The sequence below is a fragment of the Gymnoscopelus braueri genome (assembly GCF_963280865.1).
Source record: "Gymnoscopelus braueri genome assembly, chromosome: 4".
In the NCBI taxonomy this organism is placed as follows: Eukaryota; Metazoa; Chordata; class Actinopteri; order Myctophiformes; family Myctophidae; genus Gymnoscopelus; species Gymnoscopelus braueri.
Genome location: NC_137605.1, coordinates 885,001 through 893,264, shown reverse-complemented (window position 1 = coordinate 893,264; position 8,264 = coordinate 885,001).

Genomic DNA, 8,264 nt, shown 5'->3' with positions numbered 1-8,264 from the left:
CTCTAACTCTAATAACCCTAACTCTAATAACCCTAACTCTAATAACCCTAACTCTATTAACTCTAACTCTAATAACTCTAACTCTAATAACCCTAACTCTAATAACCCTAACTCTAATAAATCTAACTCTAATAAATCTAACTCTAATAAATCTAACTCTAATAACTCTAACTCTAATAACTATAACTCTAATAACTATAACTCTAATAACCCTAACTCTAATAACCCTAACTCTAATAAATCTAACTCTAATAAATCTAACTCTAATAAATCTAACTCTAATAACTCTAACTCTAATAACTCTAACTCTAATAACCCTAACTCTATTAACTCTAACTCTAATAACTCTAACTCTAATAACCCTAACTCTAATAACCCTAACTCTAATAACCCTAACTCTATTAACTCTAACTCTAATAACTCTAACTCTAATAACCCTAACTCTATTAACTCTAACTCTAATAACTCTAACTCTAATAACCCTAACTCTAATAACCCTAACTCTAATAACCCTAACTCTAATAACTCTAACTCTAATAACTATAACTCTAATAACCCTAACTCTAATAACCCTAACTCTAATAACCCTAACTCTAATAACCCTAACTCTAATAACTATAACTCTAATAACCCTAACTCTAATAACCCTAACTCTAATAAATCTAACTCTAATAAATCTAACTCTAATAAATCTAACTCTAATAACCCTAACTCTAATAACCCTAACTCTAATAAATCTAACTCTAATAAATCTAACTCTAATAAATCTAACTCTAATAACTATAACTCTAATAACTATAACTCTAATAACTATAACTCTAATAACCCTAACTCTAATAACCCTAACTCTAATAAATCTAACTCTAATAAATCTAACTCTAATAAATCTAACTCTAATAACCCTAACTCTAATAAATCTAACTCTAATAAATCTAACTCTAATAAATCTAACTCTAATAACCCTAACTCTAATAAATCTAACTCTAATAACTCTAACTCTAATAACTCTAACTCTAATAACTCTAACTCTAATAACCCTAACTCTAATAACCCTAACTCTAATAACCCTAACTCTAATAACCCTAACTCTAATAACCCTAACTCTAATAACCCTAACTCTAATAACTCTAACTCTAATAACCCTAACTCTAATAACCCTAACTCTAATAACCCTAACTCTAATAAATTTAACTCTAATAAATCTAACTCTAATAACCCTAACTCTAATAAATCTAACTCTAATAACTCTAACTCTAATAACCCTAACTCTAATAACTCTAACTCTAATAACTCTAACTCTAATAACCCTAACTCTAATAACCCTAACTCTAATAACCCTAACTCTAATAACCCTAACTCTAATAACTCTAACTCTAATAACTCTAACTCTAATAACCCTAACTCTAATAACCCTAACTCTAATAACCCTAACTCTAATAACCCTAACTCTAATAACCCTAACTCTAATAACTCTAACTCTAATAACTCTAACTCTAATAACCCTAACTCTAATAACTCTAACTCTAATAACTCTAACTCTAATAACCCTAACTCTAATAACCCTAACTCTAATAACTCTAACTCTAATAACTCTAACTCTAATAACCCTAACTCTAATAACCCTAACTCTAATAACCCTAACTCTAATAACTCTAACTCTAATAACTCTAACTCTAATAACCCTAACTCTAATAACCCTAACTCTAATAACTCTAACTCTAATAACCCTAACTCTAATAACCCTAACTCTAATAACTCTAACTCTAATAACTCTAACTCTAATAACTCTAACTCTAATAACCCTAACTCTAATAACTCTAACTCTAATAACTCTAACTCTAATAACCCTAACTCTAATAACCCTAACTCTAATAACTCTAACTCTAATAACCCTAACTCTAATAACCCTAACTCTAATAACCCTAACTCTAATAACCCTAACTCTAATAACCCTAACTCTAATAACTCTAACTCTAATAACTCTAACTCTAATAACCCTAACTCTAATAACTCTAACTCTAATAACTCTAACTCTAATAAATCTAACTCTAATAAATCTAACTCTAATAACCCTAACTCTAATAAATCTAACTCTAATAACTCTAACTCTAATAACTCTAACTCTAATAACTCTAACTCTAATAACCCTAACTCTAATAACCCTAACTCTAATAACCCTAACTCTAATAACCCTAACTCTAATAACCCTAACTCTAATAACCCTAACTCTAATAACTCTAACTCTAATAACCCTAACTCTAATAACCCTAACTCTAATAACCCTAACTCTAATAAATCTAACTCTAATAAATCTAACTCTAATAACCCTAACTCTAATAAATCTAACTCTAATAACTCTAACTCTAATAACCCTAACTCTAATAACTCTAACTCTAATAACTCTAACTCTAATAACCCTAACTCTAATAACCCTAACTCTAATAACCCTAACTCTAATAACCCTAACTCTAATAACTCTAACTCTAATAACTCTAACTCTAATAACCCTAACTCTAATAACCCTAACTCTAATAACCCTAACTCTAATAACCCTAACTCTAATAACCCTAACTCTAATAACTCTAACTCTAATAACTCTAACTCTAATAACCCTAACTCTAATAACTCTAACTCTAATAACTCTAACTCTAATAACCCTAACTCTAATAACCCTAACTCTAATAACTCTAACTCTAATAACTCTAACTCTAATAACCCTAACTCTAATAACCCTAACTCTAATAACCCTAACTCTAATAACTCTAACTCTAATAACTCTAACTCTAATAACCCTAACTCTAATAACCCTAACTCTAATAACTCTAACTCTAATAACCCTAACTCTAATAACCCTAACTCTAATAACTCTAACTCTAATAACTCTAACTCTAATAACTCTAACTCTAATAACCCTAACTCTAATAACTCTAACTCTAATAACTCTAACTCTAATAACCCTAACTCTAATAACCCTAACTCTAATAACTCTAACTCTAATAACCCTAACTCTAATAACCCTAACTCTAATAACCCTAACTCTAATAACCCTAACTCTAATAACCCTAACTCTAATAACTCTAACTCTAATAACTCTAACTCTAATAACCCTAACTCTAATAACTCTAACTCTAATAACTCTAACTCTAATAACCCTAACTCTAATAACCCTAACTCTAATAACTCTAACTCTAATAACTCTAACTCTAATAACCCTAACTCTAATAACTCTAACTCTAATAACCCTAATAACTCTAACTCTAATAACCCTAACTCTAATAACTCTAACTCTAATAAACCTAACTCTAATAACTCTAACTCTAATAAACCTAACTCTAATAACTCTAACTCTAATAACTCTAACTCTAATAACTCTAACTCTAATAACCCTAGATCTAATAACCCTAACTCTAATAACCCTAACTCTAATAACCCTAACTCTAATAACCCTAACTCTAATAACCCTAACTCTAATAACCCTAACTCTAATAACCCTAACTCTAATAACCCTAGATCTAATAACCCTAACTCTAATAACCCTAACTCTAATAACCCTAACTCTAATAACCCTAACTCTAATAACTCTAACACTAATAACCCTAACTCTAATAACCCTAACTCTAATAACCCTAGATCTAATAACCCTAACTCTAATAACCCTAACTCTAATAACCCTAGATCTAATAACCCTAACTCTAATAACCCTAGATCTAATAACCCTAACTCTAATAACTCTAACACTAATAACCCTAACTCTAATAACCCTAACTCTAATAACCCTAGATCTAATAACCCTAACTCTAATAACCCTAACTCTAATAACACTAACTCTAATAACACTAACTCTAATAACCCTAACTCTAATAACTCTAACTCTAATAACCCTAACTCTAATAACTCTAACTCTAATAACACTAACTCTAATAACCCTAACTCTAATAACTCTAACTCTAATAACTCTAACACTAATAACCCTAACTCTAATAACACTAACTCTAATAACCCTAACTCTAATAACCCTAACTCTAATAACCCTAACTCTATTAACTCTAACTCTAATAACCCTAACTCTAATAACTCTAACTCTATTAACTCTAACTCTAATAACCCTAACTCTAATAACCCTAACTCTAATAACCCTAACTCTAATAACCCAACCTCCTGTCGATATATAATCAATATGTTATGTTATAATTCATACACGTCTCTTTGTGTCGTATTTTTGACCCGTCAGACCCTCCAAAGTTCGGATTGGACCAGCCCAGTCATGTGACCGTGACGGAGGACGACACCGCGACCCTCCCACTCATGGTCTCGGCCAATCCCAGCGAGGTGGCCTGCTATTGGCTGCATGGCAGGGAGAGGCTGGATAGAGGTCAGTCCCGCCCACACATTTATAGAACCTTTCAAAAACAAGTTTACAAAGTGCTTCACAACACAAACCACAACACTAGGCCTCCACTAGACCTCCACTAGACCTCCACGTGACACTAGACCTCCACTAGACCTCCAATAGACCTCCACTAGACCTCCACTAGACCTCCACTAGACCTCCACTAGACCTCCACTAGACCACTAGACCTCCACTAGACCTCCACTAGACCTCCACTAGACCTCCACTAGACCTCCACTAGACGTCCACATGACACTAGACCTCCACTAGACCTCCACTAGACCTCCACTAGACCTCCACGTGAGACTAGACCTCCACTAGACCTCCACTAGACCTCCACCAGACCTCAACTAGACCTCCACTAGACCTCCACTAGACCTCCACTAGACCTCCTACACCTCCACTAGACCTCCACTAGACCTCCATTAGACCTCCACTAGACCACTAGACCTCCACTAGACCTCCTAGACCTCCACTAGACCTCCAGTAGACCTCCACTAGACCTCCACTAGACCTCCACTAGACCTCCACTAGACCTCCACTAGACGTCCACATGACACTAGACCTCCACTAGACCTCCACTAGACCTCCACGTGAGACTAGACCTCCACTAGACCTCCACTAGACCTCCACCAGACCTCAACTAGACCTCCACTAGACCTCCACTAGACCTCCACTAGACCTCCTACACCTCCACTAGACCTCCACTAGACCTCCTACACCTCCACTAGACCTCCACTAGACCTCCATTAGACCTCCACTAGACCACTAGACCTCCACTAGACCTCCACTAGACCTCCTACACCTCCACTAGACCTCCACTAGACCTCCACTAGACCTCCACTAGACCTCCTACACCTCCACTAGAACTCCACTAGACCTCCTTTAGACCTCCACTAGACCACTAGACCTCCACTAGACCTCCACTGGACCTCCACTAGACCTCCACTAGACCTCCACTACACCTCCTCTAGACCTCCACTAGACCTCCACTAGACCTCCACTAGACCTCAACTAGACCACTAGAACTCAACTAGACCTCCACTAGACCTCCACTAGACCTCCACTAGACCTCCACTAGACCACTAGACCTCCACTAGACCTCCACTAGACCTCCACTAGACCTCCACTAGACCTCCACTAGACCTCCACTAGACGTCCACATGACACTAGACCTCCACTAGACCTCCAAGAGACCTCCACTAGACCTCCACTAGACCTCCACTAGACCTCCACGTGACACTAGACCTCCACTAGACCTCCACTAGACCTCCACTAGACCTCCACTAGACCTCCACTAGACCTCCACTAGACCTCCACTAGACCTCCACTAGACCTCCACTAGACCACTAGACCTCCACTAGACCTCCACTAGACCTCCACTAGACCTCCACGTGAGACTAGACCTCCACTAGACCTCCACCAGACCTCAACTAGACCTCCACTAGACCTCCACTAGACCTCCACTAGACCTCCACTAGACCTCCACCAGACCTCAACTAGACCTCCACTAGACCTCCACTAGACCTCCATTAGACCTCCACTAGACCACTAGACCTCCACTAGACCTCCTACACCTCCACTAGACCTCCACTAGACCTCCACTAGACCTCCAGTAGACCTCCACTAGACCTCCAGTAGACCTCCACTAGACCTCCACTAGACCTCCACTAGACCTGCACTAGACCTCCACTAGACCTCCACTAGACCTCCACTAGACCTCCACCAGACCTCCACCAGACCTCAACTAGACCTCCACTAGACCTCCACTAGACCTCCTACACCTCCACTAGACCTCCACTAGACCTCCATTAGACCTCCACTAGACCTCCACTAGACCTCCTACACCTCCACTAGACCTCCACTAGACCTCCACTAGACCTCCACTAGACCTCCACTAGACCTCCTACACCTCCACTAGACCTCCACTAGACCTCCACTAGACCTCCACTAGACCACTAGACCTCCACTAGACCTCCTTTAGACCTCCACTAGACCACTAGACCTCCACTAGACCTCCACTGGACCTCCACTAGACCTCCACTAGACCTCCACTACACCTCCTCTAGACCTCCACTAGACCTCCACTAGACCTCCACTAGACCTCAACTAGACCACTAGAACTCAACTAGACCTCCACTAGACCTCCACTAGACCTCAACTAGACCACTAGACCTCAACTAGACCTCCACTACACCTCCACTAGACCTCCACTAGACCATTAGACCTCCACTAGACCTCCTTTAGACCTCCACTAGACCTCCACTAGACCTCCACTGGACCTCCACTAGTCCTCCACTAGACCTCCACTAGACCTCCACTAGACCTCAACTAGACCACTAGACCTCAACTAGACCTCCACTAGACCTCCACTAGACCTCCACTAGACCTCAACTAGACCACTAGACCTCAACTAGACCTCCACTACACCTCCACTAGACCTCCACTAGACCATTAGACCTCCACTGGACCTCCACTAGACCTCCACTACACCTCCACTAGACCTCCACTAGACCTCCATTAGACCTCCACTAGACCACTAGACCTCCACTAGACCTCCTAAACCTCCACTAGACCTCCACTAGACCTCCACTAGACCTCCACTAGACCACTGACCTCCACTAGACCTCCACTAGACCTCCACTAGACCTCCACTAGACCTCCACTAGACCACTGACCTCCACTAGACCTCCATTAGACCTCCATTAGACCTCCACTAGACCACTAGACCTCCACTAGACCTCCACTAGACCTCCACTGGACCTCCACTAGACCTCCACTGGACCTCCACTAGACCTCCACTAGACCTCCACTAGACCTCCACTAGACCACTAGACCTCCAATAGACCTCCACTACACCTCCATTACACCTCCACTAGACCTCCACTAGACCACTAGACCTCCACTAGACCTCCACTAGACCACTAGACCTCCACTAGACCTCCACTAGACCTCCATTAGACCTCCATTAGACCACTACACCTCCACTAGACCTCCACTAGACCTCCACTAGACCTCCACTAGACCTCCACTAGACCTCCTACACCTCCACTAGACCTCCACTAGACCTCCATTAGACCTCCACTAGACCTTCATTAGACCTCCATTAGACCACTAGACCTCCACTAGACCTCCACTAGACCTCCAGTAGACCTCCACTAGACCTCCACATGAGACTAGACCTCCAGTAACAGCTGGTCTGACGGTCTAAGGCTGCGGGGGGGCAAGGCCGTTACGTGATTTAAAAGCAAACCATAATATTTTAGAATGAGTTGCTAAAGCCAAGGTATCCAGTGCAGTGAGGCCAGAACAGAGCTGATATAATATGATCGTATTTTCTGGTTCTAGTAAGAACCCATAGCTGCAGTATTTTGGACAAGAAGGCGGTTGTTGCTTTTTGAGGGAGTCCAGAAAAAAACATCAGCATGTCCGTCTCTCTCTCACTCTCCTCCACCCCCCCCCCCCCCCCCCCACACACACACACAGTTTCACCATCCAATTCCTGCACCCCGCTCCCATCATGGAGATCCTTCCTATTAAACACTGAGTGCTGAGCTGTGTGTGTGTGTGTGTGTGTGTGTGTGTGTGTGTGTGTGTGTGTGTGTGTGTGTGTGTGTGCGTGTGCGTGTGTGTGTTGGGGGAGGCAGGCTGATCAATAATTTAGATTAGAATGTCACTAAGAGACATTTGCCACAGGACATGTGGCAAATGTGTGTGTAATGAATAGTTAATGTGCACACACACGCACAGACACACACACATGCACACACACACACACACACGCACGCACGCACGCACGCACGCACGCACGCACGCACGCACGCACGCACGCACGCACGCACGCACGCACGCACGCACGCACGCACGCACACTA